Source organism: Cervus canadensis, chromosome 4 (genome assembly GCF_019320065.1).
Source record: "Cervus canadensis isolate Bull #8, Minnesota chromosome 4, ASM1932006v1, whole genome shotgun sequence".
In the NCBI taxonomy this organism is placed as follows: domain Eukaryota; kingdom Metazoa; phylum Chordata; class Mammalia; order Artiodactyla; family Cervidae; genus Cervus; species Cervus canadensis.
In genome coordinates, this window is record NC_057389.1 from 11,516,586 (window position 1) to 11,533,056 (window position 16,471).

At 36.9% G+C, this 16,471-nt stretch overlaps 1 long non-coding RNA gene across 1 annotated transcript; it reads right to left on the minus strand.

The window, feature by feature from the left end:
• Positions 1 to 208: 208 nt before the first annotated feature.
• Positions 209 to 6,372, minus strand: LOC122441033. Its single transcript, XR_006269179.1, has 3 exons — positions 6,292 to 6,372; positions 1,410 to 1,414; positions 209 to 358 (listed from the first exon to the last, which is right to left on the minus strand). It is a non-coding gene; the product is annotated as an uncharacterized LOC122441033 (long non-coding RNA).
• Positions 6,373 to 16,471: the final 10,099 nt, after the last annotated feature.

The following is a 16,471-nucleotide window of genomic DNA, read 5'->3' on the forward strand; positions in this document are numbered from 1 at the left end:
AGGATTTCTACTCTTCATATAAATCAAGTAAACAGGGTGACAATATACAGCCTTGACAAACTCCTTTCCCAATTTGATCCCATCAGCTGTTTCATGTTCATGCTAACTACTGCTTCTTGACCTGCATACAGGTTTCTCAGAAGGCAGGAAGGGTGTCTGGTATTCCCATTTCTTTAAGAATTTTCCACAGTTTGTTGTGATCCACAGTCAAATGTTTGAGCATAGTCAATGAAGCAGAAGTAGTTGTTTTTCTGGGATTCCCTTGTTATTTCTGTGATCCAGCGAAAGTTGGCAATTTGATCTCTGGTTCCTCTGCCTTTTCTAAATTGAGTTTATACATCTGGAATTTTTCGGTTCACTTACTACTGAAGCCTGTCTTGAAAGATTTTGAGCATTATGTAATAAATCTAAGGAAGAAACCATACATACAAACAAATAAAACACATTTAAAAAGTATAAAATGTGATAAAACAGAAACAGTAAGAATAAGTAAGCTTTATGCCAAGGTACATGTCAGAGAGTAGGACCTGAAAATCACATATCATCATGATTCAGTGTTCACACAGAATTGGTGCCAGGAAACCCATGGGTACCAAATTTCAAAGGTGCTCAAGGGCCTTATATAAGATGGCATAGTATAGTCAGCCCTCCACAACTGTGGCTTTTGCATCCTTGGATCCAACCAACCCCATTCCACCTACCCTTGGTTGAATCCTTAGATGCAGAACTGTGGGCAGAGGGCTGACTGTAATTTAGATGAAGTGCCCAGGGGATCGTTGTGTAAAATCTTCCTTCAGAGAGACTGATTTCAGGATACCTGGTGTCTTTTCTCTTGACTAAACTAGCAAATTTCCAGAACGATGATGAAATTTTAGGGTATGTCTGATAAAAAAGAAATGGCGTCCTAGAAAGAGAAAGTAGGTGTTTCCAAGCATATTATCTGGTTTGGCAAAGGTCTTGGAAGTGAGAATGGAAAATTATCTAGGTGGATATTTGAACAAGTATATTTGTTAAAAGTGGAGAGGCTAGAAAAAACAAGTGGGATCACAGGAGACCTTCAGTTGAAATCTCTTCAATAAACAGTTGTGAAACTATCAAAATATCTTGTTTCCTTTGGAAAAATGGTTTTCTTTTTTAATATTCCAAGTATATTAGCAGGATCTATATCACTTCTAGTACTATTAATCTGAGATTGTTTTAAAAATTCACAAATCATTAAAAAATGTCTTTTAAGTAGCAGCGATAGAGTTGTCATTTAGAGAAGTGTTAAATACAAAATTTTCCACTGTGTTTGCTGCCTGTTCACACGTCCTCAATATCTTTTAGCTAAGGGTACCTGGCAGAATAACAGTTTAGTTCAGTCGCTCAGTCGTGTCCGACTCTTTGGGACCCCATGAATTGCTGCACACCAGGCCTCCCTATCCATCACCAATTCCCAGAGTTTACTCAAACTCATGTTCATTGAGTTGGTGATGCCATCCAGCCTTCTCATCCTCTGTCATCCCCTTCTCTTCCTGCCTTCAATCCCTCCCAGCATCAGGGTCTTTTCCAATGAGTCAACTCTTCGCATCAGGTGGCCAAAGTCTTGGAGTTTCAGCTTCAGCATCAGTCCTTCCAATGAACACCCAGGACTGATCTCCTTTAGGATGGACAGGTTTGATCTCCTTGCAGTCCAAGGGACTCTCAAGAGTCTTCTCCAACACCACAGTTCAACAGCATCAATTCTTTGGTGCTCAGCCTTCTTTATAATCTCTCATATCCATACATGACATATATGGACAGAATAATGTGTAATGTTTAAATGCTATTCTGTTTGTGCAACTTAATAACTTATGAAACTAGGAAGGTGCTGTACTGGATATTTTGTCATATGGAAACAATTTTAAGTGACAATTTCAAGCAGGGATATCTACTTGGATTTCTTTAACACACATACATGGTGCCTATTATGGTGATCACCATTTTCTGTGGGCTCATTCCTCTTTGTGTTTATCTCCATATTCTTTTGTGGCTGGAATTTAGTTAGTACTAGAGATCTTGCCCTTCCCTAGGTTCGCTTGGGTAGAACCTATGCAATATTTTTATTCAACATGTCTACCGATGTGAACATTGAGCAAGACGTGGTTGTGAACAAAATGTGGGAATTTAGAAACCCAGGCATGAGTTCAGGTGCTGACTACATAAGATTGTCTCACCTACCTACAAGGGCAACTTACACAGAACAGAGAGAAGGTCATGGGGTGGAAAGTTAGATTTAAACCTTTATATTGAGAAGGCAGAGTCATTTGCAAGCTGGTTCTGCTTATCTCTCCTGATAATTCCTAATACTTTTATACAATGAAATGACTGTAACAGTTTGAGGCACTTGAAATGATGTTTCAATGTAGGTATAGTCCACATAATCTTTCCTGAAAACCTCCTTTTTGAGTTCTTGAAATCAAGAACCTAAGTTCCTCTTGAAGTACTCATCCATGTTTCCTGTTTTTGCATATTTCATCTAAAAGATAGAACTACTAAGTCATTTCTTACGCTAGGTTATAAAAACATGAATTAAAAATTCACATAAGATGTACTTTGTGTAATTAAATATGATACAGACTGGTTGACCACTCTTAACATATTTTCTCTTAAGGTTAATTGTAGGATTGTCTAATAATTGACTCAATGAACATGAATTTGAGCAAACTCTGGGAGATATTGAAGGACAGAGAAGTCTGGCATGCTGCAGTCCATGGGGTCACAAAGAGTTGGACATAATTTAGCAACTAAGCAACAATAACTAATATTTGAAAGAAGCTATTTTGTATTTTCACTATTTATTTTAAAGTTGTTTAAAGTGGGAAGGTAAATCTGTCTGCTGTTATTCTATCATGTCACTAGTAGAAGTTCTATTACCAAGTTCATAGTGCTAATACATTGAGGGTTCCCAGATTTATTTCTCTACACTTGGTCATATGTACATTGACCATGCCAAAGCCTTTGGTTGAGTGGACTACAACAAACTCTGGAAAACTCTTAAAGAGATGGGAACAGCAGACCACCTGACCTGCCTCTTGAGAAATCCATATGCAGGTCAGGAATCAATAGTTAGAACTGGATGTGGAACAGACTGGTTCCAAACAGGGAAAGGAGTACGCCAAGGCTGTATATTGTCACCCTGCTTATTTAACTTACATGCAGAGTTCATCATAAGAAGCACTGGGCTGGATGAAGCACAGCCGGAATCAAGATTGCTGGGAGAAATATCAATAACCTCAGATATGCAGATGACACCACCCTTATGGCAGAAAGTGAAGAGGAACCGAAGAGCCTCTTGATGAAAGTGAAAGAGGAGAGTGAAGAAGCTGACTTAAAACTCAACATTCAGACAACTAAGATCATGGCATCTGGTCCCATCACTTCATGGCAAATAGATGTGGAAACAGTGGAAACAGTGACAGACTTTCCTTTCTTGGGTTCCAAAATCACTGCAGATGGTGACTGCAGCCATGAAATTACAAAAGCAAATAAAATGTTTAAGCATTGATAAGCATGTGTAAAGAGGATCTTTGAAGGTCATGCAAGAAAGAATAATTCCACACACATTAACGTTCATTGACAACAGCAAGATTTAGACACTGGACTCCCTCCAAACATATCTGAATTTTCTAAACCTCCTAAGTTTAAAGATAAGATTTAAAATTTTGCTTGACCAAACATTCCCTTTCTCATGTTATTAAGTGACATGTTTAGTTTTTTTTTCCCCATGCTTGCACTCAAAGAAATTTTAAAAATAAGAACTTAAAATAAATATATATTTTAATTAGAGAATTTAAAGAAGCACTGTTCTCATGTTATAGTGGTTAAACTTCTTTAAAAGTACATATAAGATATTATCTTTGAATAGGGATTACAAAACAAAATGAAAATTGATTTATAATTATGACACCAAAAATGCTGTTTCAGGTACTAGTATGAAATTCATGTTTTTATTTTTCAAAATGAATACCAGTAATCTTAACTGAACTCACATAAGCCCCTTTATGGGGAAAAAGAAAAAAACAAACACAAAGATTCAGCAACTGAGTCCCTAGCCCAAGTAAACTGCAACTTACAGTTGACTAAAAAAATACCCAGTACCTACTTACCAAATGCTTACTGTATTAAAAACTCTCAAAAAAAAAAAAAAAAACTAATTAAATAAAAGGAAAAAAAAACTCTCAAAAAGATAGGGAAAAAAAAATATATTCTTGGGTATTGCCATTAATGAATTTGTAATTACTAAAATGAGATGAATATGTATGTACATAATAATAAGTAATAAGGTAAGAAATAAAGGAGAAACAGATTTTTCAGATACATCACAACTGATTGACATGTTAATAAATAACATCACCTTAAAGATAGCAGGAAAAAGTGATATGTAAAGTAAGATAGTAACATGGTGGTGAAATGAAAAGGCCTTGAATAGGTGCAGGAAAGAAGTGAAGTTTATTCTAGGGTCAAGAAATTGCTTCATTTGATTTAAAAATAAAGCAAGATAGAAGTGGACAAGCAAAGGACTTAAACTGTGTCAGGGCCACAACAAAAAGTACTTTGAACACTAGGTCACTTTGTTCTTGCAAAGAAATTTAGTCATACCTCTGTCTCTCCCAGAAGTCACTGGGAGCTAGATACAAAACAACAAACTAGATACAAAATAACAATAAAGATTAAAAAAATCTTCTTTACTACCAGTAATCAAGACTGGGAATGTAGACCAGGTTTACGGCTCAAATCATCTCCCTTGTCACGGAGGTTTCTCTGAGAATATCTCTACAGAGAATATATCTATAAGGAGAATCTGTATAAATTAATGAAATTGATATGAATGAATGAGATCTATATGATTTCACACACATATATGAAAAATATGTATGAATGAATATATAGAGAGAATAAACAAATGTCTAGGGAGCATCTATTTGCACTTGTTTTAGATTTTTCCCTTTATCTTTTGTAACTTCTGATTCCTTTATCTATAATCTAAGTTAAATTCTAAAGGTAAGTATCCATAAAATGACCTCTTCCTTGATCTAATTGCTCATTTTATGAATTCGTCTCACTTTTATCTGTTTTTCTTTTGTTGTCATCACAAATCTATATGTTACATGAAACCTTATAGGCTTTGTTGTTGTTCAGTCACTAAGTTGTGTCCAACTCTTTGAGAGCCCAAGGCCTGCAGCGCGCCAGGCTTCCCTGCCCTTCACTGTCTCCCGGAGTTTACTGAAACTTAAGTTCACTGAGTTGTTGATGCTATCGAACCATCTCATGCTCTGTTAACCACTTTTCATTTTCCGTTCAATGTTTCCCAGCATTAGGGTCCTTTTTCCAATGAGTGGATACTTTGCATCAGGTGGCCAGTCTTTTAGGATTGACTGATCTGATCTCCATGCAGTCCAAGGGACTCTCAAGAGTCTTCTCCAACACTGCAGTTCAAAAGCATCAATTCTTCAGCACTCAGCTTTCTATATCGTCCAACTCTCATGTCCATACATGACTACTGGAAAAACCATAGCTTTGGCTATACAGACCTTGTCAGCAAAGTGATGTCTCTGCTTTTTAAAATACTATCTAGGTTTGTCATAGCTTTTCTTCCAAGAAGCAAGCATCTTTTAATTTCTTGGCTGCAGTCATCATCCAAGGTGATTTTGGAGCCCAAGAAAATAAAGTCTGTCACTGTTTCCATTGTTTCCTATCTATTTGCTATGAAGCGATAGGACCAGATGCCATGATGTTAATTTCTTGAGTACTGAGTTTTAAGCCAGCTTTTTCAGTCTCCTCTTTCTCCCTCATCAAGAGGCAATTTAGTTCCTCATCTCTTTCTGCCATTTAGAGTGGTATTATCTGCATATCTGAGGTTGTTGGTATTTCTCCTGGCAATCTGGATTCTAGCTGTAACTCATCCAGCCCAGCATTTCACTTGATGTTAAATAAGCAGGGTGACAGTATACAGCCTTATCATACTCCTTTCCCAATTTTGAACAAGAATGTTGTCCCAGGTGTGGTTCTATCTGCTGCTTGTCGACCTACATACAGATTTCTTGGGATACAGGTGAGATGGTCTGGTATTCCCATCTCTTTAAGAATTTTCCATAGTTTGTTGTGATCCACACAATCAAAGGCTTTAATATAGTCAATGAAGCAGAAGTAGATGTTTTTCTGAAACTCCCTTGCTTTTTCTACGATCCAATGAATGTTGGAAGTTTGATCTCTGATTCCTACGCCTTTTTAAATCTAGCTTGTATATCGGGAAGTTCTAGGTTCATGTACTGTTGAAGCCTAGCTTGAAGGATTTTGAGCATAATCTTGCTAGCATATGAAATGAGTGCAATTAATTGTGTGGTAGTTTGAACATTCCTTGGCATTGCCTTCTTTGAGATTGGAATAAAAATTGACCTTTTCTAGTCCTGTGGCCATTGCTGAGTTTTCCAAATTTGCTGGCATGCTGAGTGAGGCACTTCCATAGCATCATCTTTTAGGGTTTGAAATAGCTCAGCTGGAATTCTGTCAGCTCCACTAGCTTTGTTCGCAGTGATGCTTCCTGAGGCCCATATGACTTCACACTCCGAGACATCTGGCTCCAGGTGAGTGACCAGACCATAGCAGTTATCCTTACGTTCCCTTTTTACAAGTAAGAAAACAAGATGTATAACTGGAGGATTTCATAATTTCTATACTGTATAGTGTCATGGAGCTAGTAAATGAAAATAAGACTTGTTTGTCTACAAAGCGCTTTCTTTCAATACTCTGATATGCTCTTTCTCATGTTCGAAGTCTCTTTTTAAAAAAAGCCAAATTACAATATCACAAACAGAAACTAAAGTTCTCCAAATAGTAGTATATAGCAAACAGTAATAGCAGCAAATAATTTATTAAAAAGTGAAATTAAAGTTTTGCTAAAATATAAAGCATATTCCTCTCTTCTGTGAGCCCTCTTTAATTGTCATGTTGTATTTTATTTGGTATTTAGTGTCATCCTAAGTTAAGAAAAATTAAAATTTTAAGAAGTTGTCATTAATTTTTAGTATTCATCTTTACATTGTACAATGATAGTTTCAGTGCAAATATAAGAGCATTTAATTTGCGGAGTAACTAACATTATACAATTTTTAGCTCATCATGCATATGCATATTTCATTGTTACTATAAAAATTGCTCAAAAATGCCATGACTTTTAATTTTGCTTTTGGTACAAATCAGCATTGTGTGTGTGTGTGTGTGTGTGTGTGTGTGTGTGTGCGCGCGCTCCCCATCCTGAACCCCCCTCTCCCACCTCCCTCCCCATCCCATCCCTCAGGGTCATCCCAGTGCACCAGCCCTGAGCATCCTGTCTCATGCATCGAACCTGGACTGGTGATTCGTTTCACATATGATGAAATACATGGTTCAGTGCCATTCTTCCAAATCATCCCACCCTCATCCTCTCCCACAGAGTCCAGATGACTGTTCTGTACATCTGTGTCTCTTTTGCTGTCTCGCATACAGGGTTATCGTTACCATCGTTCTAAATTCCATATATATGCGTTAGTATACTGTATTGTATCAGCATGTTGAATATTAAGACTCTGCCTTTGGTTTACTGATGAATAAGGAAAAGCCGAGAGTAACTCTGGGTTGCTTCATCTTTATCTTTCATCCTGCATCATCATTTTTCAGTCTGGCATTTAGCTAATATAGGGGAATTGTTGTGAAGTAATTAGCCTCCAACTAATAAAAAATAAATAAATAAATAAATAAAATAATCCTTTAAATCTCAAAAAAAAAAAAAAGAATTAAGTTCCCTTGGCTGTTTGTGTTTCTTAGAACACCTTTGCCTTCTTTCTGTGTGTGAAGCAAGGACTGCTTGGAGCAGGAAGCGTGGCTCCCTGAGGCTGTCGGTGTCTGCGCTTTTTCAGTTATAGAGGTCGCACACATCCTTTACACTTGTTTTGGTCCCCCGAGCCCCACACATAGCCGTTGTACTGCAGTTGTGTTCACTCCTGTAAGGCCCCGGGCCTGCTATGCGTGCATGGGGTAGCAAGGAACAGTGGCCAAACGCACCGTACATATCTCCCCTGCTTACACACGTGTTCCGTTTTCTCCCCATCCATATCTCCTTTTCTTACACACTTGCTTCATTTTCAAAACGCATGTTCAAAGATAAAATTGTCAATAATTGTAAAAGGTGATAGTAGAGAATGAAACTGATTGTGAATCCCAGTGAGTGCGAACCCCGTAAGACTGGGACAGTCATGCCCAGATCCACTGTTGACTCAATTTCATTTAACGGTTCTTAATTCTTGCACATGGTACTTCTAATTATAGTTTTTATATGTAACTTTCAAATCATGGTATACATGTAGACTTGTACATTAGATTATTAATAGCACTTACATTTTGAGATGATAGAGATGCCAGGATATTTACATTTATATGTATTATGATCATATAATGTATATGTCCATATATAGCCACACCCATACTTATATACATATGTATACACACCCATATGTATGAGTGAAAATTAATGAGTTTGCTAAAAGTGAACCCTCATTTTTAGATTTTTTTCTTAAATACTGTGATAGGTATGTTCATATTTACCTGTATGTGATTAGATTTCAAGAAATGTTAACTAAGAATTTTACAGGAAAACAGCAGCCAAAGAGTATTCAGAATATTTCTGCTCTGTTGGAGATAGGCAGAGTTAGACATCTGTATCTCCTCAGGCCAATGTAAGGAAACATCTGTGAAACACATATTAAATTGTTTTCCAGGGGAACCAACCAGCAAACAAACTCTTCCATATTTTCAGCCAGAGAGAAATGGTTTAGAGCCAGAAGGGAAAACAAAATAAATGTACAAAGTCAGAGAATTCCAGAAATGGAGAGGTGATGTATGGGTCTAGCCTCATCATGGCTGCCATGATGGTCTCGTTTGGATACCTGAATTTACCAAAGCATATTGCTTGCCAAGATACAAATGCAGCTTGGACTGTTCAACAGAATTGCCAAGTTTGCCAATTTCATCTTAAATGTTAATCAGTTAAGCACGATTTTGAATAGAAAAATCCAAAAGTATTTAAAGTCTACTGTGTCAAATACTAGTGATTCAGAAAGAACTATGAAAAGTTTATTTTTAATGTGTCATCAAAAACCTGGCAATCTCTGTTGTGACAAGAAGGATGTGATTGACAAGGCAACACTGACTTAAAGAAAAGGAGTGGGTGATACTCGAAATTAGATCTCTTACTGTTTTTTAATCTGTACTTTCTACATGACTTACCAAACAAACCCTACCCTTCCTGTCACCACCATAACCCTCTCTGTTTGACTTTTGCTTAAAAACAAAGTTTAACAAACATTTTTTTTGGAATAATTTTAGAGAAATATGGCAAAGGTAGAACAGAGAATCAATACCTATATACCATTCACGCAAGTTTCCCCAAATGTTAAGAAAGTCTTGGTATATTTATTAAAACTAGGAAATTAACATCGGTGCATTACTATTATCTAAAATTGCAGAATTCATGTTATTAACACTAGTTTCTGTTAATGTGTTTTTTGTGTTCTAGGATCTAGTCCAGGTTTTCAAATTGTATGTAGTCGTCATATGTCCTTAGTCTTCTCTGTGACAGTTTTTTATCCTTGTTTTTCATGACCTTGATGTTTTGAAGAGTGTACTGGTCAGGTAGTGAGTTTGGGTTTTTTGATGATTTTTCTCACAATAAGGCTGGAGGTAAGGAGTTAAAAAAATAATCCCACAAACATGACTTGTACTTCTTATTTCATCATATTAGAAGACGTGTGATAACAACATGACTTATTATTGTGACATTAAGCTTGATCACTTGGCTGAACTTTAAGTTTCTCTACTGTAAAGTTTCTGTTTTCGCTTTTACTCGTTATCTTCTATGGAAGTAAGTCACCAAATGCAGACAATACTAAAGAGGAGAAGAATTAAGTTCCATATACTAAAGAACAATTTTCTTCAAAAATTATAATTTTTCTGTAAGAAAAATTTGCCATTTCTACCTCATTCATTTATTTATTCAATCATTTACATAAGCATGAAATTATATACACGTATTTTATACTTCGGGTTACAAACTATTAAAGAATCCTTTCTCATATATATGAGATATATAGCTCAAGTATATATGTGTGTGTGTGTGCATACATGTGCACATATATTTCTCTGTCATAATTTTTTGAGTACTTTGATAACAGAGTTTGGACTTTTAAATTTTAATTATTTATACCTAGTCTGTTATTACTCATATATAATTAATGAAGGAGAGATTAGATATTGTGTTTTGACTTAGAATCAAAGCAATATTGACATGTTTTTAAGTTTTTCTAGAATATGTGAAAGTCAGTCATGTCTGACTCTTTGTGACCCAATGGACTATACAGTCCATGGAATTCTCCAGGCTGGAATGCTGGAATGGGTAGCCTTTCCCTTCTCCAGGGGATCTTCCCAACACAGGGATCAAACCCAGGTCTCCTGCATTGCAGGCAGATTCTTTACCAGCTGAGCCACAAGGGTAGTCCAAGAATGCTGGAGTGGGTAGCCTATCCCTTCTCCAGTGGGTCTTCCCCACCCAGGAATCGAACTGGGGTCTCCTGCATTGCAAGGGGATTCTTCACCAACTGAGCTCTGAGGGAAGCCCTAGAATATGGTTTTATTTTAAATAGAAGTAGTCTATTCCCTTTAGGTTTGTCAGTTGACAGAAAAGCAATAGTAAATGTCTAAAGGAATATACTGCTAATGTAGCAGTACAAATTTCTCAACAATATCTGTCTAAATAGAGTAAGGTTCATAAACTAAGATAAAGGGCCACGTGCATTACAGAACTGTTCACAATAGTCAAGATGTGGAAACAATTCACATTAACAGATGAATAGATAAAGAACATATGGTATATACATACACTAGAATACTATTCAGCCTTAACAAGGAAGTGAAATCTGCAATATGCAAAAAACATGGATGAACTTTGAGGATAGTATGCCAAGAGAAATAAGCCAGTCACAGAAAGGAAAATACTTCTTGAGTCCACTCATATGAGTTATCTAAAATAGATGAATTTATAGAATCAAAGTGTCGAATTGGAGGTAGGGGGAGGGGGAAATTGGAAGCAACTAATTAATAGAAATAATAATTAAATGAAAAGAATCTCACAGTTTGGGAGATCTGTTGTGCAACATTACCCTATAGTCAACAATAGTGCATTATACACTTAAAATATTTTAAAAAGGATAACCCTCAAGTGTTCTTACCAAAACAACATTTTGAAAAGAGAAATGCAAGATTCCAAATTTATACAGTAATAGAATTGTGTGATACTCCATCTGATACATTTTATTAGACAATTGTCATAGACACAACTATTTAGGAATATGCTTGTTTATTAACCCAAATTTCTAAAATTCTAATATGATTTTATGAAACTTTATGATTACTTTCTCAAGAGTATTAATTTAAATTCTTCTGTCATTTATTTCTTAAAAATATGTATTTATACAGTATTATGTGCCACTTGCTAAGTGTCTTGAGATATATAGCAGAGAAGAAGTCTAAGAGACTATGTAATTAGGAAATATAAACATTGTCATTTGACCTAATTAGGCAATTATTTGTAGAGGTGAATAGAATTAGACAAAGGTAAGCTATTCCTATAATCTTGTCCTCTGGCTTATACAAAAGTCTCAGTCAAGTCATATCTAATTCTGCCTTGCCTGCTGACATTTATTAAAAGATAAACACAGTTTTAAACGTGTTCTATGAATGTGGTGTATCCTCAGCCCTGTCTTATTTCAAGACACCTTACACAAAAGCTTCATGAAAATTTCTAGTGGCCGGATTCAATCATCTATCACGGTAAGATAGATATCAGGTTGTGATCCAAACAGGGTTGTGACACAAGCCATCTATGGATCAAGAGCAATATATGAAGTTATATTTAGAGTCTTATGCCATGTTCTAAATAGTCTAGACTGTTCTTATCATTGTTGTTCAGTCATTAAGTTGTGTCTCTGCAACTGGATTAACTGCAACACGCCCGGCTTCCCTATACTTCACTATTCCCAGAGTTTGCTTGAACTCACGTCCATTATGACAGTTACACCATCCAACCATCTCATCCTCTGTCACCCACTTCTGCTCTTGCCCTCAGTCTTTCCCAGCATCAGGGTATTTCCAAAGAGTTGGCTCTTCGCACCAGGTGGCCAAAGTATTGGAGCTTCAGCTTTAGTATCAGTCCTTCAAGTGAATATTCAGGATTGATTTCCTCTAGGATTAACTGATTTGATCTCCTTGTTGTGCAAGGGACTCTCAAGAGTCTTCTCCAGCACCACAGTTCAAAAGCATCAATTCTTCGGCGCTCAGCTTTGTTTATAGTTCAATTCTCACATCCATACATGACTACTGGAAAAGTTATAGGTTTGATTACACCGACCTTTGTTGGCAAAGGGATGTCTCTATAATATGCTGTCTAGAGTTGTCATAACTTTTCTTCCAAGGAGCAAATGTCTTTCAATTTCATGGCTGCAGTCACCATTTGCAGTGATTTTAGAGCCCAAGAAAATAAAGTTTATCACTGCTTCCACTTTTTCTCCCGTTATTTGCCATGAAGAGATGGGACTGGATGCCATGATCTTCGTTTTTTGAATGTTGAGATTTAAGCCAGCTTTTGCACTTTCCTCTTTCACCCTCATCAAGAGGCTCTTTAGTTCCTTTTGCTTTCTGCCATTAAAGTGGTATCATCTGCATATCTGAGGTTGTTGATATTTCTCCCAGCAATCTGGATTCCAGCTGTGCTTCATCCAACCCATTATTTCACATGATGTACTTTGCATATAAATTAAATAAGCAGGGTTGCAATACAGCCCTGACGTACTCCCTTCCCACATTTGAACCACTCCGCTGTTCCATGTGTGGTTCTATCTGTTGTTTCTTGACCTGCCACATGTTTCTCAAGAAGCAGATCAGGTGCTCTGGTGTTCCCATCTCTTTAAGAGTTTTCCACAGTTTGTTGTGCTCCACATGGTCAAAGGCTTTAACATAGTCAGTGAAGCAGATGTAGGTGATTTTTTGGAATTCCCCTGCTTTTTCTATGATCCAGCAGATGTTGGTAATTTGCTCTCTTGTTCCTCTGCCTTTTCTAAATCCAGCTCTTACATCTGGAAGTTCTTGGTTCATGTACTACTGAATCCTAGCTTGAAGGATTTTGAGCATAATCTTGCTAGCATGTGAAATGAGTGCCATTGTACGATAATTTGAACATTTTTTGGCATTGCCTTTCTTTGGAATTGGAGTGAAAACGGACCTTTTCCAGTCCAGAGTTTTTCAAATTTGCAGGCATATTGAGTGCAGCACTTTCAGAACATCATCTTTTAGGATTTGAACGAGCTCAGTTGGAATTCCATCACCTCCACTAGCTTTGTTTGCGTAATGCTTCCGAAGGCCTACTTTGCCTTCTTGCATTTCTTTTTCTTGGGGATGATTTTGGTCACCACTTCTTGTATACGTTACAAACCTCCGTTCATAATTCTTTAGGTGCTCTGTCTACCAGATTTAATCTTTTGAAAATATTTGTCACTTTTACTCTTTAATAATAAGGGATTTTACTTAGGTCATACCTGAACGACCTAATGGTCTAGTGGTTTTCCTTACTTTCTTCAGTTTGAGCCTGAATTTTGTGATAAGGAGCTGTTAATCTGAGCTGGAGTCAGCACTAGGTCTTATTTTTGCTGACTGTAAAGAGCTTCTCCATCTGCAGGGAATATAATCAATCTGATTTCAGTATTGACCATCTGGTGATGTCCATGTGTAGAGTCATCTCTTATGTTGTTGGAAGAGGGTGTTTGCTGTGACCAGAGCATTCAATTGCCATTACACAAAAACTTGAAAAAAAAATCATTTTAAATTAATTATTCTAATGAACAGTGTTTGTGATGATGATGAGAGATATGAAAGCTGAATTTTTCATATCATGTATTTTTCCAGTGTGTATTTTATGATTAAATGCTTGGAGATCATCTTTGGAGTAGAAATTTCTTTAAAAGGCCACTGATGGTCCCTAGTTAATAGGGACCTAGTGGTTTGAACATGGAAGCATTGAGTAATAAAAATATATATGTATATAAACACATATATATATAGTTTTATAAATAAGAAACTATATTTCACAACCTAGATACCATATATAGTGAAAGTGAACTCGCTCAGTCATGTCCGACTCTTTGCAACTCCATGGACTATTGCCTAGCAGGCTCCTCCGTCCACAGGATTTTCCAGGCAAGAGTATTGGAGTACGTTGCCATTTCCTTCTCCAGGAGATCTTCCTGACCGAGGGATCGAACCTGGGTCTCCCACATTGCAAGCAGATGCTTTACCATCTGAGGCACCAGGGAAGCCCTATATGCAAATATCAAATTATTTTGTGTAACTTTTCCTTCCTGAACCTCTAGTATGTATTGGCTTTTCCCCAAAAAATGCACAGACATGTATTTAGTAACTTTAGCTGATAAGTTTTTAAGTGACACTGTAATTATTTATTGACTCTTTCACAGAATACATGTAAACTTCTCAAACACAATAATCATGTCTAGTATATCATTTTGTATCCACTGCCTTGCATAGTATCTGGACTTTTTCACTCAATATGTATGCCATAGGTCAGTACTTTTCAGAATCCACTTTGCTCTCTTTAAAAATTATCATCTGGCTCCTTTCCTATTTTACATTGCTCAGAATAAGTAATTGCTCAATATTTGCATTTGAAATGTATCCAACATCCCAAATGCCATTTGTCTGGACCTGGGAAATGGGAAATCACTTAACATGGCCAGATGCTCTCCTAGTATCTCTTCACCTACAGCTAATAAAATAATTGTCCAGTTGGAACAGAAGCTGAAATTTAACAACAGTTATGGCCACAGCAGGATGAACCAGCTGAACATCTGCACTGGTTTAAGTCATCCTTAATGATTAACAGATATTTACATCTTCACTATGAATGTGCTGCCTGTTAGAGAAAGCAGAAATGAGTCAACTAGCTCCTTGTAGTTTCACAAATTAAAAAAAAAAAAAAATCCTGCTGTGGTCTTTGGAATTTTCTGCTAACATCACCTTATTTTACCATTTGCTTTCCTGACACTGTTGCCCTGAATTTCTTTGAAACACTTGTGCACCAAGCATTGTTCTGCATAATTCATATACAGGCATACCTTGGAGATATTAGGAATTCAGTTTCAGACCACCACAATAAACTGTATATCACAGTGAAACAAATTGCATGCTTCTTTAGTTTCCCAGTACATGTAAAAGTCAGGTAGATACTGGCCTGTAGTCTGTCATGTGTGTGATAATAGCATTGTGTCTAAAAACACAATGTACTAACCTTAGTTAAAAATACTTTATTGCTTAAAGGCTAACCATCATCTGAACCTTCAGAAAGTCATAAGCTTTTTGCTGGTGGGGAGTCTTGCCTCAGTGTTGATAGCTTCTGATTGATCAGGGTGATAGTTGCTGAAGGTTGGGGTAGCTGTGACAATTTCTTAAAATAGAACAAGAATGGAGTTTGCTGCCTCAGTTGACTCTTACTTTCACAAACAGTTTTTTTCCATAGCATGTAATGCTGTTTGATAGCGTTTCACTCACAGTGGAAGAAGTAAAAGTCACTCAGTCATGTCTGACTCTTTGCGACCCCATGAATCGCAGCACGCCAGGCCTCCCTGTCCATCACCAACTCCCGGAGTTTACTCAAACTCATGCCCATCGAGTCGGTGATGCCATACAGCCATCTCATCCTCTGTTGTCCCCTTCTCCACCTCCCTTTAATCTTGCCCAGCATCAGGGTCTTTTCAAATGGGTCAGCTCTTCACATCAGGTGGCCAAAGTATTGGAGTTTCAGCTTCAACATCAGTCCTTCCAATGAACACCCAGGCCTGTTCTCCTTTCGGATGGACTGGTTGGATCTCCTTGCAGTCCAAGGGACTCTCAAGAGTCTTCTCCAACACCACAGTTCAAAAGCACCAATTCTGTGCTCAGCTTTCTTTATGGTCCAACTCTCACATCAATACATGACCACTGGAAAAACCATAGCCTTGACTAGATGAACCTTTGTTGGCATCTTTCTAGAGGGTTTTCAGTTTTTTGCCCAGAGGCATCACTATCTATGGCAGCTATAACCTTATGAAGTGTATTTCCTGAGGAAATTAGAAATTACTCCTTGATCAATGGGCTATAGAATAAATATTATATAGGCAGCCATGAAGACAACATTAATTTAAAATATTTTAAAAAACCTATGTTGTCAGCGGATAACCTGTCATCCAGGTTTTGTTGTTCCATTTATAGGACACAAAGTAGATTTAGCATCATTCTTAAGGGTCTTAAATTTTTTTTTATTATTTTAGCAAAAACAGAAAATTGCTGCAGTACCATAGCCTATTTCAAATACTTCTAT